At 40.0% G+C, this 13940-nt stretch overlaps 1 protein-coding gene across 1 annotated transcript in view; it reads right to left on the bottom strand.

Moving 5' to 3' along the window:
• SPAG16 (sperm associated antigen 16) overlaps positions 1–13940 on the bottom strand; it is a 342338-nt gene that overhangs the window by 183445 nt on the left and 144953 nt on the right. The window lies entirely within an intron of this gene.

The raw sequence follows: 13940 nt of genomic DNA, 5'->3' as shown, positions 1-13940 counted from the left end.
AWTTCTGTGAAACCAGAATTGTTTTCACACTCTCTTGAAGTTCCAGTTAGCACCTAAAAAATGATTTGAAATATTTTGTTAGTTTATGTTCTAACAAACATGCAACAGATTAACAAGCTRCACCATGATTAAATTTCCCACTTATCCAAAATAATTTCAAAAAACACCAGTGTCTGCCTGTCTCCACTTGTGCCCACAGGTGCAAAGTCTCCTACCACTGAGAAATAACTCAAATGATAATTACAGTCCAGGAGCTGCAGTCGTTGCCAGCACTTCAGAGCTCATTCACTGGGTCTWGGTCAGAAAATCCGCTTCAATTCTGCACTCAAATGTGTTCCATGTTTTCATTTTTTAATATGTAGCACGCTGCGATGTAATGGAAATCATACACTTAACACACCCCTATCCTGAAAACTCAGTTTATTTTTGATTTAGCAACTGCAGTGCAGCTTGAAATGGATCCAGGGAAGAAAATCAATCTGTTGGAAAGATAACAAGTAGTGTATTTTATATGGATTTGGTTATTTGATTTAGATCATTGTAATGCCTCACCATTTGTTGAACATCAAAAAGTTCTAGTAGTCGACTTTAGTCCCAGGAGTGGATTATTTAGAGAGATTAAATCTGGAGTTCAGAATCAAAATGCAATAATGGGGAGAGGAATCACAACCTGTGTGTGCACCTATTTCAGCTGTGCATCAGAGCCGACAGCTTGGAGAGAAAAACGCTTATTAAAGCAGAATGAGAGGAGAGAGAGACAATGCTAAGCACCCAAATGGGAAGAAAAGAGAGGGCTTAGAAGGCACACTGTCATAAAAATCTCTTTTTTTATTAATACCTTTCTCCTGCACTCAAATTATTTCATAAAATTCCTAAACCAGAACCACAGCATCTACTACACTGGGAAAAATAATTCCCTCTATCAAATCCATGCTGAAAATATATTTATGTCAACTAGAATTTCATCAGAAAATATCTATTTTTGCAGYTTAATGCCCAGCCTAGAAAGATTCCTACAGACTCATCAGCTGAATCCATCTGCTCAARTGAGGAGCCTGGGATTTACTCATTCTCTAGTTTCTAAAAAAAAAATAAAAATTTCTATCTTTTCCAAAAGAGGATAAACTTCCTTTGCATTTATAGGAAAAAAAGAGAAGGAGGGAATGATGCTCTTTTAAATTCTCCAGAGATGCACGGAGTGCAGTTGTATCACTTAGATTGGCCACAACAGATACCTCGAAGAGCAAGGGGGAAATAGAGATAAAAGRAGAGAATTAAAGGCTGAGAGAAGGCACCAGTGGCCTGCAAATTACAGGATRAGAGAAGCTGTCCCAGAATCCCTCTACTATGGAGACCTCTGGAAGCACCAACAACCCCACTGCTGCTATCTGCACACAAATGCAGCTGACATTTTTCTCTTAACCTGCTGCAGATACTTCAGATCTTCCCCATTTTCCCCCTCCAGATATTTCTGCTCTTAGTGGGGCTGTTGTGAACATTTCCATCGGCTCTCTTACATTCTTCCTAAAGATCTATCTGCCTATTCACTTCCCAAGGTGCCACAGCCTTAGATCACCTTCAGTTCACCTTTCCTGCAGAGAAAATGAAACCTTGGTGGTTTCCTCTAGACCCTGCCTCTCCTAATGAACAGCCCTTATGCCCTGGCCAGGCTGCAGCTGTGCTCTCAGCCATCCTGCCTCAGCTCCCAGGAACATCTTGCCGACCCTCAACCCTCCAAACACACTTCCAGTCCAACTTCTGAAATACTCAAACTTCTGCAGTGACCAGACATTCCTGTGGAGCTTTGAGAAAATCCATAAAATTAATTTTATATGGAAGAAAATATCTTGCCCTCCGTAGGAAGACTGCAAATTTGTTTTTCACAGTCTTTCCTTCTAATTGCAGAGCTTTTGTAAAATGCTGYTGCTGTCCAATGTTTCTCTTCCTCCATGCCATTTTTACAGGCACACAGTGAACACCATTTAATTAACAGCAAATTTGCGACACGACTGCTGTTGAGCTGCTTCTGAGAAAGGGAAGCCCATTCATCCAAAAGGCATTCTATRTGCAACATTAATTAGGCACCCTTGTCTTCATTTCTGGCAATCCAGCATTGTATAGATTTTTGCTTCATCTCTGTTCACAGGGTCTAATTATTTCCAGCACAGAAGACTTTGGGTGGATTGGAATGGAAATCAATAATGGAACATGTGTGATAGGAGCATTAGTTTTCTCCTCCTCCTCCTTTGGGATAAAGTGGGATCAGTGGAGAYTCAGCCAAGGAAAAAAACAAACCCAACAAAAAACCCTCTCGGAGATTTGCTGCTGTTGAGTATATAAATACCCTTGTTTACACAACTCACTCTGGCATTATAAGACATTCTCATCTCTTCAGCACTTGCCATGGTAGATATATAGTACTCCCAGTAATTTGCTTTCAAAACAATCATCGATTATTTTAATTTATTTTGACTGAGCCATAAATAAAAATACAGTATCTTCAGATGCAAAATACTTTCAGTCTCAGCATGTTCTACATTTGGCCATTTCACAYACATAAAACCAACCTTCAGGTCAAAAAATGCTGCACCCAAAGCTGCTGGGGGAACCTCAGCTGAGTGTTTAAAACAACCACRAATTTGAGGGAGGGTAGATCTCAGATCCCGGTGGAGGAAAACYTCCTGGTGACAGGGTTTCCAAAACACTGTGTGCCATGATCAGCCTGTTCTCTGAGTGCTCAGCACACCCTCAAGTATTACCCAAGTACTTTGTTTTTTKCATGGTTAGGAGAAGGGACTGGTCATTCCACACACAAAACAGACAGTGCTTATACATGAAATAATAACCTAACCTAATTGTCTCAAAAATTAGGCACTCAGAGAATGAGAAATATAAAATTAATGATTGACTTAATCTCAGAAGTGACTTACCCAGCCTCACCCAATTGCTCTGTGGCAGAAACAAGAACAAAATCCAGTTTTCTATGACTTCCCATATAGGAGTTATACAGAAAAGTATGTTCTCAATATAGACAGCTTTCAGCTGCCAGTTTCTCATACAGCATTGTACTGAATACTGCTTGTGATACATAATTTTTAGAACTTCATGATTTGATCAAATTTATTTGCATTCCCGGGTACTGGCAAARAGATTTGTTGTTAATGCCAGTAGCTGCTTCCAGACCAGAAAACTCTTCTGCTGCATTTCTTGCTCCGAAATATGAAAGCAGCAGAGTTCCTCCAAGATTACAAAAAAAACCCAAATGCATTTTTCCTAGTGACAGAAATATTTTAGCCAACACTTTCTTACACAAAAAAAACAAAAACCCTTGCTTACCGTACCTAGCACAGGAAATTTTGGGYTGAGCAATTACATTGGGGTGAAGTTACAACTGGCTGAAAACCTCAGTTTTATAGTGGAAACTGTTGGGAAATTGCTGATATTTCTTTCTCTGCCATGAGGGCGCGTTTTGGAGGCAAGGACACGACATGCACTGAATTCCAGAGGACATATACTGGTTACAGCCCCAGACAAGAACTAATATATATAAATACGAGGCCATCAGCAGCCCTACTGAAATCAGTGATATTGTTCACATWCTTRATTATATTGCTGGACTGYGCCCTAAAAATCTACAGAGTTTGTRAAAGCCAAAATTTCATTCCAGGCCTGATTTTGCTGCACATGAGCCAGTTGTGCTGAGACAAAGGGCAATCTAACTAAAGCATTAGGAACAGTTTCTGTGGCGATGGATAGGCGAACTGCACAACCCAACAGTGTTTTTCTGCCACCAAGGTGCTCCCAACATTTCTGAGCTGCCACACATCCAGGGCCYGGAACAGCTGCTGGGTGTGGGTGGAATTGAAATTAATAATTTTTAGCTCCTATTCTTCATGTATCTGTAGCTTTGGTGTGCAGTTCTAGGCTTCATAAAGTGCTAAAATCCTCTGTTCCCAKTGTTTTAGTGAAAACATTGCTYTCAGTTGGAAAATCCAAGGACACTTCGCTGCCTCAGAGCCCCAAAATATGTAAACATAGTGAATTGCAGGGAGCAAGCTTGGGATGGTTGACATCATCACCTGAARGTGTAAACWGGAGAATTGTGATCTGATATGTTAATAAGACAGAACTTACAAAGGTGAAGATCTTGTGACTCGGGGTCCATTTTTGAGTGCAGCCTCACGAGCAGGCTTTGTCTGCCCTGAATGCACTGAAGGCCTTCATTAAATTTGTCTGCTTTTTATTCTCCTAACTTTGTCTGGCCTCTGTTTCAGGCATCATTTAGGCACTGCTGCCTGACCCCACGCCCCAAGGATCTCACCACAAACGGGGCTGGCCCAAACAATCCCCACAGAGAGAGGAGCCGATCAAGGGAAGGCCATTTTCACCTCACCCCGCACTGAGGGGCAGACAAAGAAATTCCATTGCTTCCGGAGCAGAAAGGGAGTGACAGAAAACACCRAGGTGACCTCTTTCTGCAGCACATCCCTGATTTTCCTCCTGACCTACACGTGGTGGGTGAGGATGAGGCAAATCAAAGTGAACAGCAGCATTCCGAGGGCAGCAGGGGCAGCTCTGGCCACTGCCTCACAGCCCATGGAGCCCTCAGCCCCACYGAGAGGCCTCGGGGCAGACGGACCCAAGAAAGGGGAAAAACTTCCCGGTTTTACAGACAAATGCCCTCAGCCAGGACTAACCTGCCAATGAATTAAAACTAAACGCATCACAAGAGTCTAATCAATAATTTTGCTTGCTATTGATGCCTTATTAGGCTGAGCAGAACTGAGGCTAGACAAAAAGAAGGGAATAAAAAGCAGTTCTATTTATTGAAGGGTCTTCAGGTACATTCAGGGCAGTCCCAGCCCACCCAGGGGCTGCACCCACAATGGACAATGGCTCATGGGTTTTTCACACTTAAAAGTTTTGCCATTTGCACATCGAGGGTRAATCCTCCAATTACAGCTTCAGGTAATTAAGTAATTTACTCCAAGTTTGCTCCCTCCAATTCTCTGTTGTTTCCATCTCTTGGRGCCTGGCACAGTGAGGTGTCCTTGAGTTTGRGGCCTGAAGAGGAATTRTTTTGTCTAAAATTGGGAGAACAGTAGCTCAGCACTGTATATGGAATCTAGAATTATCCACTCAAGAATTACAGGATTACAGATAYGTGAAAATATAGAAGCTAAAATCCTAAGGCATCACTACAACTCATCTTAACGTGCCTTTTTTGAGCATCATCTCTCTAATATAGTCATTTTCTACCACCTTTTTTATCTTGGCTTGAGTTACCTGGTCTCACCTGGCAGCATTCTTCAGTAATAATTATAGCCCTGACATTTAATTCAGCGTTTTATTATGCAACTGTAGCATAATTGAATAGCTTGCATTCCTGGTTGAGGTCTTAAAATTTATCTTTTCCTGACAAAAAAGAAGAGGGGGAAAATGCTTTCAATAGAGAAAATAAGAGCTAAAACAGACAAATAAAGGATAAAGGAAAAAAATAACACAAAACAATGTAAGAAAGGGAAAATACTCAGAACACAAAGCTCCTATCTTTTGTTTCATTTATGTAAATGCCTGTCTGGAAGTCAGTGATAGATCTCAGTTGCAGCAATGCTTCAAAATCTCTGTCCTGTCTGGTGAAATTCCTGGCTGCTTCCCAAGCTCCTATGACTCAGGATTTGGGAGGGAGGAAACTTGCTAGAATCCCAATGTACCTGAAGTTTACCATCWAGACCACCCAACAGACCTTGGTACACCCTAGAAAATAATGAGAAAACAGCCTTCCAGAGACTTGAAGTCGTATCTCTAGAGGCCGAGCAACTTCCTAATTCACAGCCGAGTTTATGTACTTATTTTAGTCCCCATGCACACTGAATCTTCACTCTYGGCTGTAAAGCAGCAGCAAACGTATTTATTCCTGTGAAGTGGAATAAATTCACAYGCTTTCTAACTTGGCAAACTCAGTTCTCCACTCAAAAAGAAACAATTTCAGGAAGTGGATACTCCACACAACTCCACAAATAATTGTACTGAACACATCACTGTAAGTCACTGATACAGGCACAATTGTGATAAATTCAGAACATCCATTTTGTAGCATTCTCTAATGACTTTTTGTTTATCCACTACAAGTGCAATTATCAAAATGCATTAATTTGTATTAGCTGAGTGTTGTAACCTATCCAGGTTTTACTGCGTTAGATCTGACTGTGTACATGCTGTGCCAATATAAAATAATTTTCTTCTTAACAACCAACTTTCACCCTGGATCAAATCTGAGAAAAAAATCAAAACTATTCTGTTGATCTGCATGTGTTTTCAGAGGTCTCATCCTTTGAAGACACATGCATATACCTTAATTATGCAGTACCAGGAGTCTGACCGATTTCACAGCAGATTAACTTAAAAACATCCATAATCCTGTTCAAGACAGAGTCCTTAATCAGATCAGGGCAAGAGGATTTTTCTAGAACCTATATAATAACATGCAAATTGTTTAAGTYATAATAGTCTCGTGTGCTGTGAACCTCTGCAACCTAACATTAGCCTTTTATCTAGAAGGCCTGTAAATAACAATAGGCACRAATCTAAATCACTTCTTAAGAGAATCTTTACTTATTCATTCCTTTTATTGCACTTACAAGGTTGATGATAATTACTGCTGGCCAAAGGAAAAAAAAAATAATCACTTGGTCCACAGCGTCAGCTGTTACACATTACAGAAAAAGCTCCTTTCTAACTTGCCCTAAACCAGAGCAGCAGGCAAGGAACAAATCACCTTCCTCCACACAGAAAACAATGTTTATTTTCAGTGCAAAATCTGAGGGGGATTAGCTTGATTGTTAAATTTGTTGAAATGGTCATAAAATTTAGATGCTGACCAAGCTGTGAACAGAACAAGAGACAGATCGAATAGCTGGGGTATTTTCGGTAAGACTCTGGGTGCTGTTAAAGAAACCAACAAACTCAGGAGTTGCTTGCTGTGACTGGAGCTCACAAGCTCTTATTTAATATGTATTTGAATCAATTTTTCAAGCTTAGTCAACTTATTAGGAAAGCAGCATACTTTAGGGAGAAATAATTAAGCCAAAAGCAAAAAGAATGCGAGTAGCAACAAACAAGCAGATGCAATTAAAAAGTTAAAACACTGACATCCTTTCCTAATATCTTCCCTCTGGAGTGAAAGCTGCACTTCTGTATCTGAAATGATTTATGCCATGATTCACACTGCCTGTCACTCACCTTTTACCACCCCTTTATGAAACAYGCTACATCACTTCTTTTAGGGAAAGGCAGCCCCACAGGAATATTAAATCACAGCGTCCAAAATAGCACTGTAACGAGATTAGGTCGGATCTGCAGCCTCTGGAAGCCAACTCCGGAAAGGATTGCAGSTCTCAGGACAATTCTCCAGAGCAGMAGAGGARAGACACGGAAAACCAGGGTCAGACCACGGGYAAAGCTTGGCAAAAGAAGTGCCCCTGGGCTTGTGAAGCACTGCAGAGGCTGAGAAGCAAAGGGAGAGACAATGTAGGCAAACTTGCCTAAAACTTTCCCTGCCCAATGCATCACTGTTGCCTCCTTTTTTTGTCCTGTGCATTAGGTATTTGTTTGGTACAGGGATAATGTACCAATACAGGCTGGGCTTCCTTTGGAATGGAAGAAACTGCATTTCTAAAAGGCTATTCTAGCTTGACCAGCTTGAAAAGATGCAGATTGCTTTCACAAAAGCTTCTACCTGTGGCCTGCTTTGAATTAGTTTCCATCATTATTGTTAGCAATTCCCAGTCTTCTGTTGCATGGCAGCTTTTTCACAGATGATTAGGAGCAGTGTTGTGGTATAAAAAGAATTTGGAAGAAAAAGTGCTTGAAACTTGCCAGTTGGTAAATTCTGTTAAATTACCAAGGTTGATAAAGGAAAACATTTAAAAATATAATTTGCAATTAGAGCATCAAACTAACTCAGATTTCTAAATTAATAAGAAACCAAAGCATTACCTTTTCAAGGTCAGTTTCCTTTCTTTCTCACTTTTTGGAGACAGAGAAGGGTTTAATGCTCTGTGCTTTATTTCACTATCGTAATGCTGAAAAATGCTTCCATCAACAGAATTAATGGAAACTCTTGTGGAAGAAAGTTACATAAATAAATAGTTTCTTCGCAGTTAGGACTAAGAGGCGAAGTCAGTAGCTGTGAATCACATTCTTCCTCAGGTGATGTCCGAAACCAGGTGTAGGTGTAACGGAGAAATGGATTTGGGGTTCAGAAATTCTCTAATCCCATGATCCCAAGTTGTGGGAGCAGCTTGTCTGTCCCATGGGGTGGGCAGCTTTTTCCACTAAAAGTGCCGATTCCATTTTCCTGGACATTTCAAGAGAAAARTTTTTCAAGCTATTTCTCCTACTCTCATCTCCTGCACAGATTTACAGACATACAAGTTAAAAGGCATCATCTCGTCCTCCTTGGGCTGAGGAAGCTACACCCAGCACACATTTCTGTAACTTCTCCTTGAAAAGTAGGCTCTACAACAGTTCTCGGTGTTTTTTTCTGGGRTTTAAGCTTCAAAAAGGTGTTTTGTAAAGCACAGCCCTCATCACTGTGATTGCAAATAGCAAAATTTTCCCTTAATTCTTCACTCAGGAATATGGAGAAAATTTCCCTCTACCTTTGGTCTTAAAATCTTTCCGTATCAGATGGTTGTGACTAACATTGACTTAACTTAGGCAAGCTCAGTTCTCTAAATGATGCAGTTTTCCAGAGGTTTTTAAAAATTCATAACCCAACATGGATACAGCATATCAACTCACACCTCACCAGCCCTAATTTGGAATAATTACCCAACATYACAGACACAGCATTCCTCTTCACACATTCCAGAGCTACATTTCCTTCGTTTGCAACAGCAGTGTACTGTAAACCTTGTTACCTGTTTCTCTCCTTAACAGGTATTGCCTGTCTTGTATTTGTGTATCAAAATTCTTTTTCCTAAATATATCATGTGGCACTTCACTTAATTTGAGTTCATCTTGCTGATTTCAGACCATCTCTGCAATTTGGCAAGTTTATTTTGAATTCTGATCTGATACAGAAAAGCATTTCAGATCCTCACAGCTTGGTGTCATCTGCATACTTTATAAGCTACTCTGTATTCCAGCCTGCTCGCTGCTAATGAAAACACTGAACACAACTGATTTCCTAAGCAAATTCCCAAACTGAAAYACCGGCTGTGGAGTTCAACCAAGATGTTCCTGGCCCAAACCACTACACTGGTTGGTATAAAACTCACCCTTTAGAAATGACAATATATTTTAAAACCCTGAATACAAGAAAAGCCACCACWTCCTTTGCTAAATCGTAGTGATAGTTAATTATATGGGTTTATTTTTGCAGAATTTTACTTTAAAATCAGGCCAGCTGCATATTACACTGCATCAGAGAAAATATCCATAGAAATACATAGAATTACAGCCTAACTATTCCATATTCAACCATATAATTCCTTAAAATTCCTACGGATTCATCTTCACAGGCAGTAAGAAGTTACAGATTTCTGAATATTTGCTGAGACTTGAACAAAGCAATGCTGTTTTAGGAGAATCAAGTAATATTTTTTTGTTTGCAGTTCCTGGYCCTACCACAGAATTATGTACAATTACTCAGAGAAAAATATTATTCTACTGGGCAAAGCCAAGCAGCCCTTGGAGACTGTGGAGTTTCTCAAATGTTTTCTACACAATATCTGGCATATCTGGCAAACTGTCTTCCCATCCTTCCTCCCTATTTGATGTCCATAGGTATTATATGGAAGAAAGTAGAAACCAAAGTTCTTCAATACTGGGAAACAGACTTAGAGAGGCCCAGATCCACATAACTTTACGAAACCTAGAAATAGGTCTCAAAATTGCCTTCAACTTCCAGCATGTGGAGCAAAAAGTAAGTTGGAATAAAGGAAATAAGAGACTCATTTTGGGGGACATACACAGAGGGGGGATAAAAAAGTTGAAGACATATTCCAAGTGTTGTTACCTAGAAATATATATTTTTGCAAAGCCCTGAAAATATTCCTTGAAATGAATGTTGACCACACACAGAGCAATCAACATGCTGATTAAATCTCCTGACCGCCACAAATTTCTTTATCTCTTCCTAGACCCAAAAATTATAACATAGCAGCCCCTGGAAATACTTAACTGAGGTGGTTCTAACCTTAATAAAGATGCATTAAAGAAGACTGACAGAAGAGTCTGGAATAATAAAAACACACGTGTTAAAAATGACTGCTGGTACTCATGAGTCTCTCTGATACATATGGGAGCCTTACAGTCAAGTTGCAGGATTATCTGAAAGGAGTTACCTGAAAGGTGTCTTCATTCTGTCTAAAATGTAATATTTTTCATGACTTACTGATATCTACAAAACAAACCCCTGAACACGCAAGAGTCATGAAAGCTACAATTTTTCAACTGAAAGCATCACTCCCATGAACAGTGCCCATTTATAAACAAATATATGGTTTTCTCATACTTGTTTGAGACGCAAAGAAGCTGAAAAATCTCAGTTTCATTTTGCCACCACCACTTGGTGTCCAGCTGCGTGCGCATCACACGCATGTTTATGAAAAAGAAAAACTCCAGACTCCTAAACTTCGGTTTGAAGACAAATAATAGTCMACAGAGAGCAAAGGAGCTCTGAGAATCTGACAAAATACTACCAAAACCCCACAGAGTAGCATTTCTAAARTAATTTTTATTTTATCACATGTTCAAGCATTAGTGTTTCATTAAAGAWGCCAGAGAACTATGAATGAGGAGAGGGGTGCCTGCTCATTTTTCACATGAGAGAGACTAGATTTCCAGGAAATGTTGCTATTATGCCATCTATTCTGTAAAAAGGTAATGATGTCTTTGAGCAGGTCATGGATAAACTGGGGCACCACAGCTTGCACTGGTCAGTCRGCAAAGCCTCACGGACAGAGTTGCAAGATTTGCTTCTCATGAAGCACAGGAATAAAGCACAACCTCAAATAAGAGTTTCCTTTTGAAGACAAGCACATCTGCACTGCTGCATGTCTCTCCCAAGGCAGTGCCTGTTGAGTGACCAGGATCTGGCATGCTGGGGATGGAAGGCTGCCAACAGCTGCTGCAGAGATGMAATCTCTGGATGAAATGTTGGGATACTCATTGATTACCTGTGATACTCATTGATAACCTATGAGCTTTCCAGCAGTACCTCTGTGTGTTATRTCTGTGTAATATCACCAGAAAGATCATACAAATTGTTTGTTGGGTTTTKTTTTYCTCTTTAAGTGCTTTTTTCTCTTCAAGTTGCTCTAAACTCAAAATATCRGAATATTTTGAACCACTAAAAATAACCCCTTTGTACTAACTAAAACCCAGCAACCTAAAAGCCAATCCTTAATCAGCTTTACCAAAATAGCTGATCAAGTGTAGTTRCACGTGGCTCTCTCACACATTCTAATTTTAACATCTGCATATCACCCTTTACATTTGACCAATATACACTGCAGACCAAACCCCCCATCGTGCCTACTACAGCTCACCAGTACTGTAAATTTAAGAACTGCTGGGAAGTAGAGAGTGCAACAGAACTGCATASTCTATTTGTCATAGCAAAAACAATCATCAATATGGTAATTGCAGAAGTGCAGAATGCACTTTAAAGACCAATGCTGGCAATTTTTTTATTCCACGGAGTAGGAAAACTAATGAGGCACAGCTTAGATTAGTTTAGGGTAATCCTAAAAGCACTAAATAATGCTCACTATATAAGCACTTTAAAGTAGATTGCTGAAAGTAAAAAACAGACAAGATTCCACTCTAACGTTACAGATGCAGAAACAGGAATTTAAATCACCATTAAATGGACTATTTTTATTACCATCAATTACTCCAATTTGGCAGAATACTTCACATCACATTAACTCCAAATTTAATATGTTCCATTTTCTAATTTTAAAAAATCTATGGTTTTGGTTTTTTTTTAAATCACAAATAATAATGTCCTCTGAACAGAAACACAGAGTTTTAGGGGAGCCACTCTATAAAGCCATACAGCCTTTTCTGTTGCCCTACCATGCACAGTTAAAAAGRCAGCAGCAATCTCAGCATGAGCAAGTAAAACTCTGTATCTTAGAGTGACAATTGTACAGCCCAAAAAGTCCCCAGAGGGCTGRAGCAGATCTGGGGCAGTCCATGGGGTGCCAGGGTTCTCCTGCTGGGCTCCCAAAGCACAGGGGAGAGGCACCTGAGCTCTCCTTGGATTCATAATGCTAGTAAGGACATGTTGAACTCCTTTGCTCCACAGGCCACACCAAAAGTACAAAGGAACTTCCAGAGCTCAATTTTGCAAAATTACATGACTTGGACAAGAACCAACTCTCGTGGGGCTGTGTTGTCACAAAGCCACACCTTTAACATGCAGCATCTGCGCTGGCACAGCTCCTCTCCAGGTCCAACACACTCACTTTTATCCATCAGGCTCATCTACTAATGAGCTGTAAGGTCCCCTCCAACCCTAACCTTTCTCTAATTCCAGCTGTGAGGGGGCCAGCAAGAGGCACACTTTCAAAGGGCTGTTTGGGATTCCTTTACCACCAGGAGATTTCTCCCCATGCCAACATATAATTTTCCTTTGCATGTAACAGGGATAGAGTTTCGCAGCATTCACGCTTGAATCCTCCCAGCCAGGTGTTAAAGTTAACGTAATCAATAGAAATCCTTTCTTCATTTAATGAGGCTTGTACAGAGAATTGCTTAGAAGAAAAAAAAATACCATTAAAGTTCATGGGAATTTGGACTGACTTAGTATTTCAGCATATAGCACTGTGCAAACAGCTGCTTAATGTGCTTGATTCTCCCTCTGTAAATGCCACTGATCAGCTGCGTGTGTCTTCCAGCAGGGAAAAGGGAAACAATACCCCATGTCCTATTCCATGAAATAGCTGCACTTCCAGTAATAAAATGGGGATTTATAGAAACATCTACTTTAAACTGTTTTTAAAGGTTCTGAAATATATCTGGTCTAGTTTATTTTACCCCTGCAAACCTGTACAAATAAATGCACTCTGGCCACTAAGGCTTTGCAAGTAAGAAAATGCAGAAGGCAGCTGTACCAAAATRTGTCAGTCTGTTAAACCACACCTAAAATCTCTCTTAAAAATAATAAATAAAGTAGATACTACATGTGCACATGAGTATAAAACACAAGAGCCTTATAATCCTGCATATAGATCAACCTGAGTGGAGGAATTTGGGCTCTTCCTACAGTTCCAATGTTCCAAATAAGAGCAAATATGGAAGAACAGGGCTAATTGAGGGGGATACAGAAATGGACTATCACTGTGCTGCATCATTAAAATATGATCCTGAATGGTGCTTTAAGTTCTGACTGTAATGAAGTCAAAAGCTGAAGTTACATGCGTAACTTCGTGCACACAATTACCCCACAAAGCAGAGCTGAGCATCAAACGACACTAATTTATTGTGGTGTCAGTAGGATTAATTAATCCTTCACTTAACTACTGTGTACCAGAGGTACTTGTGTACCTCTGCCACTTGAGAGAGAGCAGCTGACATCAACCCTACCACTCAGGACATCAACCCCACCCATACCCAGCTCCCTCTGATCCAGTGAGAAGATCCCAGGGCTTGTCCGAGTCGTACATGGAAGAAAAAAATTGATGTTTTATGAACCTGGACAATCATTCATCTTGCCCTTGTTATTCTGTGTGTTTATGTATTAGCAGAGCTTACTATTGCAGCTGGCCTTCATATTTTTATATAATAAAGTAGAATATTKAGAACAAGTATCTGCATAATTAGCACATCAATCATGTCGCTCTTTAATATAAAACAAGTATTAATTCACCTCTCCATAGATCCCTTCACTGTAACTAACACAAATTATTAATTAGCTAACCACA

The sequence above is a fragment of the Malurus melanocephalus genome, unplaced genomic scaffold, assembly GCF_030028575.1.
Source record: "Malurus melanocephalus ecotype Western Australia unplaced genomic scaffold, MMel_1.1 scaffold_20, whole genome shotgun sequence".
Classification (NCBI taxonomy): Eukaryota; Metazoa; Chordata; class Aves; order Passeriformes; family Maluridae; genus Malurus; species Malurus melanocephalus.
This window is presented reverse-complemented; position numbering and strand designations above follow the sequence as displayed.